This window comes from Bubalus kerabau, chromosome 19 (genome assembly GCF_029407905.1).
Source record: "Bubalus kerabau isolate K-KA32 ecotype Philippines breed swamp buffalo chromosome 19, PCC_UOA_SB_1v2, whole genome shotgun sequence".
Lineage (NCBI taxonomy): Eukaryota > Metazoa > Chordata > Mammalia > Artiodactyla > Bovidae > Bubalus > Bubalus kerabau.
This window is the reverse complement of record NC_073642.1, coordinates 6,727,160-6,745,414: the sequence shown is the minus strand read 5'-3', so window position 1 is coordinate 6,745,414 and position 18,255 is coordinate 6,727,160. Positions and strand designations below refer to the sequence as shown.

General features: G+C 38.9%; 1 protein-coding gene across 4 annotated transcripts in view; it reads left to right on the top strand.

Annotated features, from left to right (window-relative positions):
- The window catches only part of ASB7 (ankyrin repeat and SOCS box containing 7), a 56,024-nt gene that overhangs the window by 18,765 nt on the left and 19,004 nt on the right, over positions 1–18,255 (top strand). The window lies entirely within an intron of this gene.

The window sequence follows — 18,255 nt, the reverse complement described above, 5'->3', positions numbered from 1 at the left end:
GGGCCAGTCTTCTGGTAGGATTAGAAAAGTGCCTGAATTCTTCATACCTGCTGTTTTCCTTAAACCAGTTTCTTTAAGAGCTTTTAAACTTAGAGTTAGGTTGGCCCCATCCTGTTAATAAGCTTATTTTGTGCTGGACAGTAGGATGAAATGAAGCCAAAAATTCAAATATGGGGCAGGGAGAAATACACAGAAACAAGGGTTCGCTTTCCTCTCTCCCTCTTCCCTCCCCTACCTCTGCGCAGAGAGAGAGAATCCGCACAGATAGAGGAGGGGGAGGCGGCCAGTTGGCCACTTGTTCAGGTATTTATTCAGCAGGTATTTATTGAATGCCTGACATATGCTAGGCTCTGGCCAGGCCCTGAGATGTGGACCTAATCATTATGTTCCACTTCTGATACTCCACAGTCTACTGGGGGGATGGATTTATAGCCAGCATTTGTTGAACATTTAGATTCTGCACAACTATTCACGAGGTTAAGTAAGTAAGGAGTGTTTTTTCCACTGAGGAAACTGAGCCACAGAATGGTAAGTAATTTGCTCACCATCAATTCACCTCATAAATTGATTCTATATGACCTATAAGAAGACAATGCAGTCCCGAGAGACTGAGCTGAGCACTTTATAAACCACCACCCACTGTTGTTGGGGTGGAGGTGGCGGGAGGGGCAGGGAAGGCCTCCTGGAGCAAGCGTGGTTTGGTTGTGGTCTTGAAAGGTGAGGCCATGTAGGGTGCTGGAAGGGTGGAGTTGTGGAGTTACTCCAAACTCAGAGGACACTGATGAAGGGTTGAAGGAAAAAGGGAGCATGTTTGGTTTTAGGAGCTGAGATTCAGCGTGATTGGAGCGCATCCAGTCATTTATTCTGGGGACAGTGGTGAGCCGTGTGACAGAGAGGAGTGGGCGAAACAGATGTGTGCTGTGGAAAAGCTCACTGGTTGTAGCATTGTGAATTAGTGAAAGGGCGCTGCTGCCTGATCAGGACTGCAGCCTCATCTCCCTGAACCCCACACGTGTTTCCTGAGCACCTGCTTTGTGCCAGGCACTGTTCCGAGGGCTGGGACTACAGTAACAAAGGAAAGTCTCTACTGTCGCGACACTTATATTTCAGTAACTGACAGTATATGATATTGGATCATGAAGAGAAAAGAATCAGAGAAGGGGTAAAGAGGGACAGACTGCTGTTTTAAATTAGGTATTCATGGAAGGCCTCTAACTTGACATGTCATCCGAGGCCTGAAAGAAATGAAGACCAAACCATGTAGGTATCTGGGAGAAAAGTGTTAAGTAAAACTCTAGGTTGGGAAGATCTTAGCACTTTCAAGAAGAAGCCAGGAAGATGGTGGCTGGAGCAGAATGATGGGAGAGGGAACCAAACAGGGCTCAAGAGAGTCAGCCAACATGTTCTCTAGCTCCTAGACCTTTAACTTCGCTCTGAATAAGAAGGGAGGGGTGCCATTGACCACTTCTCAACTGAGGAATGATATGAACTTACTGAAATTCTCACTCTGGCTGCTCTGAGAAAGACAGATTGTAGACGAGCAGGGGGAAAATCAGAAAACCTCTCCAGTACTTTGAAATAGTTCAGGTGAGAGAGATCTGTGGCTTGGGCTACATGATAGCAGTGGATATATTGAGAAGTGGTCAGATTCTGGATATATTTTGAAAATGGAGACAACACGATGTGATGATAGATTGACTGTGAGGTGAGAGGGAAAGAAACCAAGAATAACTAAGGTTTGGGCGCTGAGGGTTTGGAAGAAAAGAGTTGTCATTTACTGAATGAGCCGGAGAAAGTTAGAGCAATTGGGAGGAGTTGGGGGTGGGGAAGACATAGATGTTTAATTTAAGCCTTTCACTCTACCAGAAATGTTTAATCTCAAGTGCATTAAAGGATTGGATCTTGCAGGTAAATCTGGACACCTGCACAGTGAAACTGCCAGTGAGTGAGCACACAGATCTATCAAAACTCAGAGCTCAGAAGCTGCCCTCTCTGTGCTGTGGTGACAGCGAGGTGACCGCAGAAGGCAGCCTGGCTGCGGAGCAGCTGTGTGACGTGTGCTTACGAGCAAGTTTGCATTACTAATACTGTCTGTATTCCAAAAGGGGGAAAAAGTAATAAGAGGCTGTCTTTAGTTTAGTCTAAACCTGTGCTGTCTACAGCATGTGTAGCAGCAGGCATACCTCAGAGATTCTGAGGGTTCAATCCCAGACCATCACAGTGAAACGCATGTTGCACTAGGGGCAGTCACACGAATTTTCTGGGTTCCCAGTGTATATAAAAGTTATGTTTATACTATACTGTAGTCTGGGAACTGTCGAAAGAAAGAAAGTGCATACTTGAGTTAAAAAATGCTTTATTGCTAAAAAATTGCTAGCCGTCATCTGAGCCTTCAGTGAGTTATAATCCTTTTGCCAGTGGAGGGTCTTGGCTCATGTTGATGGCTACTGACTCATCAAGGTGGAGGCTGCTGAAGGCTGGAGTGGCTGTGGCAATTTCTTAAAATATGACAGAAATGAAGTTTGACCATCAATTAACTCTTCCTTTCACAAATTACTTCCCTATAGCCTGCACAAATGTTTGATAGCATTTTATTCACAGCAGAACTGCTTTCAAAATTGGAGTTAATTCTGTCAAACCCTATTGCTGTTTTATCAACTAAGCTTATGTAATATTCTGAAGTCTTTGTTGTGATTTCAACAACCTCCACAGCATCTTCACTTGAGCTTCCATCTTAAGAAATCACTTTCATTACTTGTCCCTGAGAAGCAACTCCTCATCTGTTAAAATTTCATCTTGAGATTGCAGCAATTCAGTCACTCACGTCTTTAGGCTCCACTTCTATTTCTAGTTCTCTTGCTAAGTAATCTGCAGTTCCTTCCTGCACTGGTCTTGACCCTCTCAGTGTCATCTATGAGAGTTGGAATCAACATCTTCCAAACTCTTAATATTGATATTTTGTCCCCTTCCTATGAGTCATGAATGTTCTCAATGGCATCTAGAATGGTGAATTCTTTCTAAAAAATTTTCAATTTACTTTTCCCACATCCATCAGAGAAATCACTGTCTATGGCATCTGTAGCCTTAGGAAATGCATTTCTTCAGTAATAAAATTTCATAGTCGAAATTACACCTTAACCCATGAACTGCAGAATGGATATTATGTTAGGCATGAAAACAACATTAATCTTACTTATAGCTCTATCATAGCTTTTGGATGACTAGGTGCATTGTCAATGAGCAGTAATATTTTGAAAGGAATCTTTATTTCTGAGCAGTAGTTCTTGGCTTTGAGCTTTATACATTCAGTAAACTGTATTATACACAGATGTACTGTCATCCAGGCTCTGTTGTTCCATTTATAGAGCATAGGCAGGGTAGTTTGGTACAATTCCTAAGTGCCCTCAGATTTTGGAATGGTAAATGAGCACTGGCTTCAACTTAAAGTCACCAGCTGCTTTAACAAGAGTCAGCCTGTCCTTTGACGCTTTGAAGCCAGGCTTTCACTTCTCTAACTATGAAAGTCCTAGGTAGCCTCTTACTCCAATAACATTGAATCACTGTTGTTTAGTGTGGCCATCTTCATTAATTATCTTCTAGAGAATTTGCAGCAACTTTTCCATCAGCACGTGCTGCTTCGTCTTACATTGTGATGTATGGAGATGGCCTCTTTCCTGGAACTTCATGAATCAACCTCTGCTAGCTTCAGACTTTTTTTTGTTTTTGAAGTTTCCTCACCTCTTGCAGCCTTCATATAACTGAAGCGAGTTAGGGCCTTCTCCAAATTAGGCTTTGGCTAAATTAGGGCATGTTGTGGCTGTTTTGATCTTCTGTTTGGCCCACTCAGACTTTCTCCATATGATAAAAAAGGCTGCTCCACTTTTTTATTATTCCTGTGTTCACTGGAGTAGCCCTTTTAATTTCCTTCAAGAATGTTTCCTTTGCATTCACATCTTAGCTAACTGTTTTGCACAAGAAGCTAGCTTTTGGCTTGTCTCAGTTTTCAACATCTTCCTCACTAAGCCTAATCATTTCTAGCTTTTGATTTAAAGTGAGAAACATGTGACTCTTCATTTTCAGCAGTTAAAGGCCTGATCATTTGTGTCCCAGGAGATAGGGCGGCCTGAAGAGAGAGAGAGACTGGGGTTGGTGGAGCAGTCAGGACAGATACAACATTCATTAAGTTGACTGTCGTCTTATGGGTGTGTTTTGTGGCAACCCTAAATAATTGACATAGTCACATCTAAGATAATTGATCACCATAACAAATATAATAATGATGAAAAAGTTTGAAATATTTCAAGAATTATCCTAATATGATACAGGGAGACAAAATGAGCAAATACTGTTGGAAAATGGCACTGATTGACTTGCTGTAGGTGATGTTGCCAACTTACAATTTTTAAAAAACATAATCGATATCTCTAACTGCAGTAAAGTGTAGGTGCAGTAAAATATATGCCTGTATTTACAGTTAAGTTAAAAACTTCAGTTCCTCAGTCACACTATCCCTGTTTAAAGTGCTCAGTAGCCACATGTGACTAGTAGAACATAAAATGTTGGCCTGTGCATATAAGTAAGTGATATTTTGCTGTTTTACTTTCAAACATCCTGCTTCAAAATGATGAATACTTAGGGTTTTATAAAGTCCAAAAATATCAGTGTTTCCAAACACAAATGTGATGCATATGATAGTATCTTTGTCCTCATCCTGGTGGTCTTTCTGATGAGGTTAGTGTGCTGTTTGAATTATGGGGAAGAGTGTTTACCATAAGAGTGCAAATTTTTAAGAAACCCGTATTGTATTCATTTCCCCATTTTGAATCTTTCTAAAAATTCTAATACTACATTGAACATTTCAAGAGTGTAACAGTAAGAGACCCTATATTAGCCGGTGTGTGTGTTTATCTTCAGATTTAGTGTTTATGCAAACAGACCTGGAGGGCAGTCAGCTGAAGCTCTAGAAGTTAATTTCATAAAGCAGATCCCCAGAGTAAACTGAGAAAAGTGTCTCAGGTCTCCTCTTGGTACAGTAGGTAAAATCCTCTTGGTGAAACATAAGAAAATAAATGGGAGATAAGGGATTGGTCAAAGAAATTCATAGCATGATCATGAGAAATTATTTTTTGTTTTTCAAAAATGAAAGGTTTTACAAATGGTAATCCCAAATGTGATGAAATGGGGACATTGATGGTAGACATTTAGGAAAGCATTTGTGGAAAGAAGTTCAGTAGTATGTGTTAGATCCTGAGACTACTTTTATTTATTTATTCCAAGGAAGCAGCTTAAATGCAAGAATTTTTTCCTGTATGAAAATTTTACCCTTTATTATATGTAATTTTAAAAATGGAGGCATTTTCAGTGCCTAAATATAGAGGGGAAAATAATTAGACTATGATTACAGTTATATATATATTTTAAATGTATAGAAGGAAAGCTGAAAGCAGTCTGCCGTCACTGTGGACAGTAGTTATTGAGGAATGCTGTTTTTGCTTTGCTGCTTTTCTAAATTTTCAGTTTTTCATTAGCAAAAAAGTAATGTTTCTTGGGGAAATCCTGTTTGGGAACATTACACCACCTGACTTTCTAGTTCTTTGTTCTGTGGTGAATTATTAGTCAAGTTTTAAGGATTTGTTTAGATTTTTTCCTCCATCACTGTGCTTTTTTGCCTATAATGACACTCATGGCACATTGCATAGCTGTTTTTAGACCTCGAAGCAGTGTCTGTTCCTGTGCCACTTAGCTTTGCATTTGGTACTTTTAAAACTTTTAAGAAGAGTAATCACATAAATAGCAAATTAAGGTGCAATGCCTATACATATATTTTGTAAAAACTGAGTTTCCCACTTTGAGAATTTTATAATGTCCAAAAGTATTTGAGCTTTTAAACACAGATGGGAAGCATATAATAACCTCTGTAAATATTCTGGTAATGTTTTTGACCAAATTAGTATATATATTTTAATCCTTAGAGCAACCAGTTAAAAAAAAAAAAGATAATGCAAAGAAGTATAGCTAGAACATCAATGGAGAAATTGAAATGGAATGCTAAAAATTGTTCTGATAATATTTAAAAAAAGGTATAAAGGAAAGAAGAGAGACTAGGAGACAAATGGAAAACAAATAATAAAATGGTAAATTAAATCAATATATCAATAATTACATTAAACATTAATGGACAGAACACTCTGGTGAAAATCTAGAAATTATCAGAATGGTAAATAGACAAAACTCAATTATATGCTGCTTACAAAGATATGCTTTAAAGGTACAGGCAGGTTGAAAGTAAAATACGTGAGGCAAAAAATTGACAATGAAAGGGAGAAATGGACAATTTCACAATCTTGAATATTCTAACATTTCTCAGCAATTGATAGAACAACTAGATTTAAAATATCAATATCTAGAGAAAATCTTAAAAACATCATCAAACACATTGACATACTATTTTCGAAAATAGCATCCAACACCTTCAGAATGTACATTCTTTTTGTGTGCATGTTATGGACACTGGGATAAACCATATGCTGCCAGTAAAGTAAGTGTCAGTAAAGGTTAAAAGGCTGAAATCTTAAGGGTATATTCCCTAACTGCAGTGGAGTTCTATTAGAAATCACCAACAACAACATATCTAGGACAGCCTCAGACGTCTGGAAGTCAAATTTTGAGCTGAATGATAGAGAAAGCACAGCATACCAGAATTTGTGGGATATACTAGAGCAGTGCTTAGAGAGGAATTTATAGCTTTAAATGTTTGAATAGGAAAGACAAACCATCTTAAATCAGTTATTTTTTAACTTAAACTTGAAAAAGAAGAAGTTGAGCCCAAAGTGGCTATTCCCATTTTACTCTCTCTGCTCTCCACCAAGCTCTGTTCACAGTATCATGAGGGCTGGAATCCTGCTTGATGGTGGAAGGGACTGACCTGATTTTGGAGCCCACGGAAATGCCCCATGCCTGGACTGCTGTTGAAAATAACCCTGGTCTTGATCTAGGTGGTAAACCAACTGCGAGCTTGTTTGACTTGCAGCACAGCTACTTGACTGAGGCTCTAATACCAGTTGGGGAGGGCAGCAGAGAAGACTTACATTTAACAGGGGACCTGACAAATGAGATAGCCATGTGGGCTTTGATAAGCTGCTGTGTATTCCTGGGAATTTGGAAGGCTGATGGCATGTTTAAGAAAGACCAGAGAGGAACCCAGTTATTGACTCATCTCTCGTTGAACTTGAAGCCAGAAAATGAAAGCTGTGACATATTTGTAAATTGTCTGATTATTAAATGTGTGTATCAGCCTACACACAGACCTCCTTGGTAAAGGATGGAAGCCTTACTGGTTCAAATTGCTTAAGCACAATCTCTAACCAGTTATGGTCAAATATAAGTTATTCCTAGGAGCAGCCCCTAGAAGCCCTGCTTTGATAGTAACAACTGAGCACAGACACTGTATACTCTTAAGGAAGACAAACTATGTAGAATTAGTTTAGGCAATTCACTAAAACTAATAGTAACAGCAGCCAACCTAGAAGAGGTAAGGATCAAAATTCAAGGATGCTGTGAGAGTCTAAGATAGTCAGTTTTCAGTAAAATCAAGAGACTTGCTAAGAAACCGGAATGTATTGCTCATGCATAGGAAATGAAACTAGCTAATACAAAATGTCTCTGAAGAGGCAGATGCTACCTTTAACAAAATTTCAGGATAGCTATTATAAAGGTGTTCAAAGAACTAAGGAAGCCATGTTCAAAGAATGAAATGACAACATGTGACTGTAACTCATCAAATAGAGATGATCAATAAAGAAATTGAAGCCCCAATATTGTGGCCACCTGATGTGCAGGGCTGATTCATTAGAAAAGACCCTGATGCTGGGAAAGATTGAAGACAGGAAGAGAAGGGGATGACAGAGGACGAAATGGTTGGATGGCATCCCCAATTTAATGGACATGAGTTTGAGCAGACTCTAGGAGATGGTGAAGGATAGGGAGGCCTGGCGTCCTGCAGTCCTTGGGATTGTAAAGAGTCAGACAAGACTAAGCAACTGAACAACAGCAACAATATATATACGGGAGTGTGTGTGTATATATATATAATATTTATATAAATTCTAGAATCGAAAGTACAATAACAAATGAATTCATTAGAGTGATTAGCAGAGATTTGAGCTGGCTCAAGAAGGAATTTGTGACTTTGAAAATTGATCAATAAACATTATCCAGTCTGAGGAACATATATAAAAAAGAGTTTTGAAAAAGACAATAAGATATTTAAGATAGCTTATGATCAAAATAACTTATGTTTGACCAGTAACTGGTCAGAGGTTGTGCTTAAGCAATTTGAGGCACTAAAACTTTTACTTTGCCAACGAGATCTGTATATTAGGTTTAGTAGACACAATCAGTAATCAGATAATTTACGGGTATGCCCCAACTTTCATTTTCTGGCCTCATGTTTAACCAGAGATGAGTAGATAACTGGGGTCCTCTCTGGTCTTTCTTAAGCATGCATCAGCCTTCCACATTTCCAGGAATATGTGGCAGCTTATCGAAGCCCATGTAGCTGTCTTATTTGCCAGGTCTCCTGTTACGTGTGAGGTGATTCTCTCGCTTGCTGTAAGCAGTGTCAGAGCCTCACTCAAGGGCCCCGCAGACCTGTGAACATTATTAAGCATACCAACACATGCAAAGAAAGAAGTCCTTTTAGCTGAAAGAAAAGTACCACGTGTAATCCAAATTCACAGGACAAAGAAAAATCACTGGTAAAGGTAACTATGCATGTAAAAAACAGTGTGTTCATTCCTATTGCTATTATTACCTCCCAGTTTTAAGGTGTTGGCCAGACCGTTCTCATCTGTAGGCTTAACGGGGGAAGAATTTGCTTCTAAGCTCACTCAGGTTGTCATCAGATTAATTCCCTTGGTTGTATAGGACTGAGGGCCATAGCTGAAGGTTGCCAGTAGTTCTTAGAGGTAAACTGCAGATTCTTGTCCTGTGGGCTTTCCCAGCAAGACCCCTTAGTTCATGAAGGCAGCACGGAGAGTTGCAGTGAGTCTGCCAGCAAGATGGAGCCTCGTGTATCATAACATGCGCAGTTGTGGCATTCCGTCACCTTTGCCAGGTTGTTTGGGTTAGAGGAGTCCAGGTCCTGCTCATATGCGTGGGGAGAGATTTACACACGGGCATGAGCATCAAGAGGCAGGGATTATGGGAGGGGCCCCCTTAGGAGCGTGCTGCCATAGACAATGTAAATATGTTTCCCCCTTTTCATCTCTTAAAAGACAATTATAAAACTGTTGTTGGGCTTATATAAAGATGTAATATATATGACAGTAACAGCGCAAAGGAAGAGAGAGGAAAGGCGGCTCTCAGGGTACAGTTTCTCTATTGCTAGAATTACATTCAAAGTAAGACTAGGAATGAAATAAACAGAAGAAATCAGTGGAATTGAAAATAGACAAATCATGGAGAAAATTGATGAAACCAAGAAAAAGCTGGTTCTTCGAAAAGATCAATAAAATTGATAAACCTCAAGGTAGACTGATGAAGAAAACAAAAAAGCACATAACCAATAACAAGTATTAGGTTTTCACTACAGATCCTGTAGACACTAAAATGATAATAAGGAATATAATGAGCACCCTTCTGCCATTTAGAAGAAATGGACAGATTGCTTGAAATACACAAATGGCCAGAACTGACCCAAGGGAAAAACAATAATTTAATCAGTTTACAACAAAGAAACTTAGTTCATAACTAAAACTACACTAAAAACCTTAGACCCGGCTGCCTTTTCTGTTGAATTATTTCAAATAATAAAGGCATAAACATTAACAAACTCTGAGGAAATGATCCCAAACTTAAATTGTATAAGGTGTGTAGTACCCTGAAACCAAGTAAAGATATTTCAGGGAATGAAAACAACAGACCACTATCCCTTATGACAACAGATAGAAATACCTTTAACAAAGTACTATCAAGTCTCATTCACCATTATATAAAAAAGAATATATCATAGCTAGAGTGTTTATCCCAGGAATGCAAACTTTCCTTAATATCTGAATACATATTGAGTAATTTACCCTGTTAATAGAATAAAAGTAAATACCAAATGATCATTCCCATAGATGCAGAAAATGGAATCGACAATATGTTTTTCAGTTGCTAACTTGTGTCCGATTCTTTACGACTCCATGGACTGTAACCTGCCAGGTTCTTCTGTCCATGGAATTTCCCAGGCAAGAATAGTGATGTGGGTAGCCATTCCCTTTTCCAGGGGATCTTCCTGACCCAGGAATTGAACTCGGATCTCCTGCATTGCAGGCAGATTCTTGATCATCTGAGCCATCAGGGAAGTGCTTCCCCAATTTTGAACCAGTCTGTTGTTCCATGTCTGGTTCTGACTGTTAAACACCCTTGAACTGCAAGGGTGCTCATATTCCTTATTGTCCTTTTAGTGTCTATAGGATCTGTAGTGAAAACCTGATACTTGTTGTTACTGGTTATGTGCTTTTTTTGTTTTCTTGACCCTATGGATTCTTGGGAGACAGGTAAAGTGGTCTGGTATTCCTGTCTCTCGAAGAATTTTCCAGTTTATTGTTAGCCACACAGTCAAAGGCTTTAGCATAGTCAACGAAGCAGAAGTTTTTCTGGAGTTCCCTTGCTTTCTTAATGAATCAGCAAATGTTGACAGTTTGATCTCTGGTTCCTCTGCCTTTTCTAAACCCAGCTTGTACCTCTGGGAAGTTCTTGGTTCACATACTACTGAAGCCTAGCTTGAAGGATTTTGAGCATAACCTTGCTAGCATGTGAAATGAGCACAATTATATGGTAGTTGGAACATTCTTTGGCATTGCCCTTCTTTGGGATTGGGATGAAAACTGACCTTTTCCGCAGCAGTCCTGTGGCCACTGCTGAGTTTTCCAAATTTGCTGGCATATTGAGTGCAGCACTTTCACAGCATCATCTTTCAGGATTTGAAATAGCTCAACTGGAATTCCATCACCTCCACTAGCTTTGTTCATAGTTATGCTTTCTAAGGCCCACTTGACATCATACTCCAGGATGTCTGGCTCTAGGTGAGTGACCACACCATCATGGTTATTCAGGTAGTTAAGACCTTATATAGTTCTTTGCAATCTTGCCACCTCTTCTTAAACTCTTCTACTTGTGTTAGGTCCTTACTGTTTCTGTCCTTTATTGTGCCCGTCCTTGCATGAAATGTTCGCTTGATATCGCTAGTTTTCTTGTAGAGATCTCTTCTGCTACTGCTGCTGCTAAGTTGCTTCAGTCGTGTCCGACTCTGTGTGACCCCATAGATGGCAGCCCAACAGGCTCCCCCGTCCCTGGGATTCTCCAGACAAGAACACTGGAGTGGGTTGCCATTTCCTTCTCCAGTGCATGAAAGTGAAAAGTGAAAGTGAAGTCACTCAGTCGTGTCCGACTCTAGTGACCCCATGGACTGCAGCCTACCAGGCTCCTCCGTCCATGGGATTTTCCAGGCAAGAGTACTGGAGTGGGGTGCCATCGCCTTCTCCAAGAGATCTCTAGTCTTTCCCATTCTGTTGTTTTCCTCAATTTCTTTGCATTGTTCATTTAACAAGGCTTTCTTATCTCTCCTTGCTGTTCTTTGAAACTCTCCATTCAGTTGGGTATATTTTTCTCTTCTTTCCTCAGCTATTTGTAAAGCCTCCTCAGACAACCACTTCTTTTTCTTTGGGATGGTTTTGGTCACTGCCTCCTGAACAGTGTTATGAACCTCCATCCATAATTCTTCAGACATTCTGTCTACCATATCTAATCCTTGAGTCTATTCATCACCTCCACAGTGTAATCATAAGGGATTTGATTTAGGTCATATCTGAATGGCCTAGTGGTTTTCTCTACTTTCTTCAATTTAACCTAAATTTTGCGATAAAGAGCTCATTATATGAACCACAGTCAGCTCCAGTTGTTTTTACTGACTGTATAGAGCTTCTCAAAATTATTTGGCTGCAAAGAACATAAATCTGATTTTGGTATTGACTCTGGTGATGTCCATGTGTAGTGTTGTATCTCGTGTTGTTGGAAAAAAGTGTTATTTATGACCAGTGTGTTTTCTTGGCTCTGTTAATCTTTGCCTTGCTTCATTGTGTACTCTGAGGCCCAACTTGCCTGTTGTTTCAGGTACCTTTTGACTTCCTACTTTTGCATTCCAGTCTCCTGCGATGAAAAGGGCATCTTTTTTTCGTGTTAGTTCTAGAAGGTGTTGTAGGTCTTCACAGAAACAGTCTACTTCAGCTTCTTTGGCATCAGTAGTTGGGGCATAGACTTGGATTACTGTGAAGTTGGATGGTTTGCCTAGAAAATGAACCAAGATCATTCTGTCATTTTTGAGATTGTACCCAAGTACTGTGTTTCAGATTCATTTGTTGACTGTGAGGGCTATTCTGTTTTTTCTAAGGGATTTTTGCCCACAGTAGTAGATGTAATGGTCATCTGAATTAAATTCTCCCATTCCCGTCCATTTTAGTTTACTTATTCCTGAGATGTCAGTGTTCTGTTTGGCCATCTCTTGCATGACCACATCCAATTTACCTTAACAGTGGACCTAACATTCCGGGTTACTATGCAATACTGTTCTTTACTGTATCAGACTTTGCTTTCACCGCCAGATACGTCCACAACTGTGTCATTTCCACTTTTGGCCAGGTGCTTCATTCTTTCTGGAGCTGTTAGTAATCGCCCTCCACTCTTCCCCAGTAGGATACTGGACACCTTCCAGCCTGGGGGGTTCGTCTTCTAGAGTCATCTCGTTTTGCCTTTCGTACTGTATATGGGGTTCTCCAGGCAAGAATATTGGAGTCGGTTGCCACTTCTCTGGTGGACTACGTTTTGTCAGAACTCTATACAATGATCTGTCTGCCCTGGGTAGCCCTGCACGGCATGGCTCATAGCTTCATTGAGTTATGCAAGTGTCTTCACCACAACAAGGCTGTGATCCATGAAGGGGTTGACAGTATAGTATACCCATTAATCATAACACTCTTAGCAAGCCAAAAGCAGAACATAACCTCCAAACCCTAAAGAGAGGCACTTGTGGAAAGCTACAAATTTTCCGAAGACTACAGAATTACATCATAGTAAATGAACTGCTGAACGCTTTCCCTCTAAGATCAGGAGCAAGGCAAGTGTACATGCGTTTACTACATTTATTCAACATTTTGTTATTCAAATAAAAGTCCTGGAATTGGAAAGGAAGAAGTAAAGCTGTCTTTATTTGCAGAGAACATAATTGTGTATTTAGCAAATTTTAAGAAATCTACAAAGATGTCTAGAACTAAAAAGTGAATTTAGCTAGATTACAGAGTATACAGGTTAATACACAAAAATCAGTTTTACTTCTCTATACCAGCGAATAACATTTAGAGAATAAAATGTAAAACAATTCATTATAATAGCAACAAAGTTTAGTAATAAATGTATTGAAAGATGTGCAATACTTAATACACTGAAAAGTACAAAACATTGCTGAGGGAAATTAAAGAAGACCTGAATATTTAGAAAGGTGTTCTGTATTCACAGTTTAGAAGAAGAAATAGTATTTAGATAATTTGGAACAGGTTTACATTTTTAAAATATTTAGCATATTCCAGTCAATATTTTTACAGGCCTGTTTGAAGAAATTGATAGGTTCTAAAATTTATTGGCAAAACAGTTTTAAAGTTAGAGGATGTTACCTGCTATCAAAACTTACTATAAAGCTCCAGTAATCAAGATAATCACGTATTGGTGTATGGATACACTTTTAGATTGGTGAAACAGAATAGAGTTCAGAAATACATCCACACTTGTATGGTGAACTGTTTTGTGGCAAAGGCACCAGGACAAATTTGTTTGTTGTTCAGTTGCTAAGTTGTGTCTGACTCTTTGCAACTGCGTAAACTATAGTGCCCCAGGTTTCCCTTTCCTTCACTGTCTCCTGGAGTTTGCTCAAACTCAGGTCCATTGAGTCAGTGATGCCATCCAACCATCTCATCCTCTGATGCCCCCTTCTTCTCCTGTCCACTATCTTTCCCAGCATCAGGGTATTGGAGCTTCAGCATCAGTCCTCCCAGTGAATATTCAGGGTTGATTTCCTTTAGGATTGACCAGTTTGATCTCCTTGCTGTCCAAGGGACGCTCAAGAGTCTTCTTTAGCATTCAACCTTCCTTGTGGTCCAACTTTCACATCTGTACATGACAACTGGAAAAACCATAGCTTTGACTATGTAAACCTTTGTCAGCAAAGTGATGTCTCTGCTTTTTAATATAACTGTCTAGTTTTATCATAGAAATGAGCAAGCATCTTTTAATTTCATGGCTGCAGTCACCGTCCACAGTGAGTTTTTAGCCCAAGAAAATAAAATCTGTCACTGTTTCCACTTTTCCCCCTTCTGTTTGCCATAAAGTGATGGGGCCAGATGCCATGATCTTTTGTTTTTTTAGTGTTGAGTTTTAAGCCAGCTTTTTCACTCTCCTCTTTCACCTTCATCAAGAGGCTCTTTAGTTCACTACTTCCTCTTCACTTTCTGCCATTAGAGTGGTATCATCTGCATATCTGAGGCTGTTGATATTTCTCCCAACATCTTGATTCCAGCTTGTGATTTATCCAGCCTGGCATTTTGCATGATATATTCTATATAGAAGTTAAATAAGCAGGGTTACAGTGTATAGCCTTTACGTGTTCCTTTCCCAATTTTGAATCAGTCTGTTGTTCCATGACTGGTTCTAACTGTTGCTTCTTGACCTGCGTACAGGTTCTCAGTAGACAGGTAAGATGGTCGGGTATTCCCATCTCTTTAAGCATATTCCTCAGTTTATTGTGATCCACACAGTCAAAGGCTTTAGTGTAGTCAATAAGCAGAAGTAGGTAAATGTTTTTCTGGAATTCTCTTGCTTTTTCTGACACAGCAGATGCTGGCAATTTGATATCTTGTTCCTCTGCTTTTTCTAAATTCAACTTGTACATCTGAAAGTTCTTGCTTCATGTAAACAAATGGTGCTTGAACAAATAGACACTTATATGGAAAATAATGAACCTTGATCTGATGTTACACTCTGCGCCGAAACCAGCTAGCAGTGGATCATTGCTCTAAATATAAATGTTAAAGTTATGAAACTTCTAGAAGAAAACACAAAATCTGTGATTTTGTGTTAGGCAAAGATTTCTTAAACAGGACACAAAATGCACAAACCGTCAAAGAAAACAAATGATATAGGCTTCATCAAAATTTAAAATTTTTTCTCTTCAAAAGACACATTATATAAAGTGAAAAGGCAAGCAGTAGACTAGGAGAAAATACAAGACAAAAGGGCTTGTATCCAGAGTGTATACACAGTTGAGTTTTAAACTCAGTCATGAGTAAAAGTACATAATAAAAATGGGTAAATGATTTCAAGGACACTCCACAAAAAGAAAGTATATAAATAAGCCCAATATCACTAGTCATTAGGGAAATGTATGTTAAAATCCCAGTAAGTTAACCACCTTATACTCAACAGAACTGGTAAAATTAACATTGCTAATAATGCCAAGTATTAGTGAAGATGTAGAACATTCGGAATTCTCATACATTGCTAGAGGGACTGTAATATTGTGTAGTCATTTAGAAAAAGTTTGGTGCCTTTTTTAGGTTAAATTTACATTTAGGGATTCTTAAGGGGCTCAGTGGTAAAAAAAAAAAAAAAAAAAAAGATCCTTCTGCCAGTGCAGGAGATGTGGGAGATGCAAGTTCGATGCCTGAGTTGGGAAGGTCCTGGAGGAGGAAGTGGCAAGCCACTCCAGTATTCTTGCTTGGAGAATTCCATGGACAGAGGAGCCTGGTGGGCTACATTACAGTCAGTGGGGTCTCAAAGAATTGGACACAAGTGAGCTACTAGTTGCTCTGTCGTGTCTGACTATGTGACCCCATGGACCAGCCCACCAGGCTCCCCTGTCCGTGGAATCCTGCAAATGTACATTTAACATGTGACCCTGCAGGTCTCTCCTAGGTAGTTTCCCAAATGAAATGAAAACATAGCCACAAACAGACTATGTGAATGTTCACAGTAGTGTTACTCATTATAGCCTAGGAATAACCTGTTTGTCCATTTGCTAATGATTGTATAAATAAACTGTATATCCATAGTATGGAGTATTGTTCAGCAGTACAGAGGGATGAACTTTTGATGAGCAACAACAACATGGGGATGAATTTCAAAAACTTCACGATGAATGAAGTAAGTCAAATGCAAAAGCCTAATACTCTAGGAAATTCTAGAAAGGCAAAGCGTTAGTAGTTGCCTGGGGCCTAGAGTCTGGGCAGGGAATTGACTGTAAGGGCCGGGAAGGAGCGTTTTAAGAGGATGGGAGTGTTGCGGTTGCGGTGGTAGTTACATGACTGTATATTCATCAGTTTACCAACCTGTATACTGGAAATGTCTCAGTTTTATTTTACGGCAGTAAAGCTGTGGGAAAGAAATCATTGGTAGGGAATGTTTCTCTGCTTTTACTTATGTATATTGCTAAACTTTTCAGTAGGTTTAAATGGGTTTTTTGAGACTTCTGGAATTTGTATTAAATACGTGCATGTTGGGGGAGAAAGCTTGCTGAAGTGAACACAGTTATAAGGTTGATGGGGCTGCTGTGTTTGGTGTTCAGGGAAAGCTTTTCTGATGAAGAAACATTTGAACAGACACCGATGAAGTGAATTCAGTGAAGTCAAAGAAAGTCTTGCCTGTTTCTTATAGAATTTTATGTTTTGTAGTTTCTGCTACTCCATTTAAGATTTTTTTTTATTGCATTGGCTAATAATAATTTTTGTTTTCATCTTTGTCTTATATTTTCCATGTTAATTTCTTGAGAAAAGTAACTGTACAGATTTTATGTGTTGTTAACCTACAGTCTTCATTCTATGCCTTGTTTCCAGTATGTGCTCAAATAATGCATTTTTATGGTTTTTACTTAGAATAAACAGATCATTGCTGTATTTGTTAATATTTGTTTTTCCTAGCTCAGTATAGCACTAAGTTATAAGTAGAACCAAAAAAAAAAAAAAACCCTAAAGTGAAAAACCAAAGATGGAAGTGCAGGTTCATGTAACATAATTTTAATTTTACTGTAAAATAACACATGAGACTATTTGCTGGCACCTTTAAAGGCGCCCATGGTAGATGAAAGGTGGGAGAAGTGAAAGTATTCTTGAATTTCACTAACAGGAGACAATATTTGGAAGCAGTTGATTGGTTGGATATAGATTAAGAAATGACTGTCTTGGCAAGATTTACGGTTTTGTTTGAATAATAGAGGTTCTTTTAGATTTCATGCCTGTCCTCACTTACTCTAGATAAGTAAGGTATCTGAAAAAAAAACTTGAGGACATCATCTGTCAAAATGGAAACATCAGGAGCCCCTGTTCACATCTTACCAGTAGATGGCAGCAATGTGCTTTGTTTAAATGTTCTTGCTTTTATTTTTTTAAGTCGCAACTTGAATATATACTATATAGTTTTCTTTTAGTGAAGAGCAGGGCAGATACGATACCCTTTTTTTCTTTAAACATGTAAAAGTCTTATTACTGTTGTGTAATACCAGTTTATATGAAATAATTTTAGAAATTCAACTGATACAACTTACCTAAAAAGTGCTAACATTGTATAGCTTCTGCTGTAACTATTTCTTAATTGAAATTTGTATTTTCCACAGTATTATTACTATTTTACATATACTTTTCTGCCTCATAAGTTTTTCTAAGAGCCCAAACTGTCATAAAATGTTATAGAACTAAAAAATATTTTTACTAAACAATACATGAGTGTTTAATCACGTAACTGGGGGGGCTTTTTATTTGTTTGTTTGAAAAACACTTGTGAATTTTTCTCTTTCATGAACAAACGAAGAATTAAGAGTGACTTGTATAAGAAGAAAGCATTTTACTCTTAGACAGTTAGGTCCAACCAGCTATCTTCACATGGACTTGCCAGCCTCCGGGAAGCAAATGACCTGCCTGCAGTGAATAAAGGTTCTTTCCCCTCTGCTGCCCCCTGCCCAGGAAGGCCAGTGGGATGAGAGCGGTGCAGAACTGACTCTCAGCTTCAGGAAGGATTGGGGACAGGGGGCAGTCTCTGGCTTGAGGAGTCACATAGCTGATAAGTCATTTTAGTTTCTGTCTTCTCTTTTATTTCTTTCTTCCAGAAATCTGTTGATTTAGAAGAGAGGTTTGGAACTGTTTTAGAAAATAATATTTACACAGTGCTGAAGTT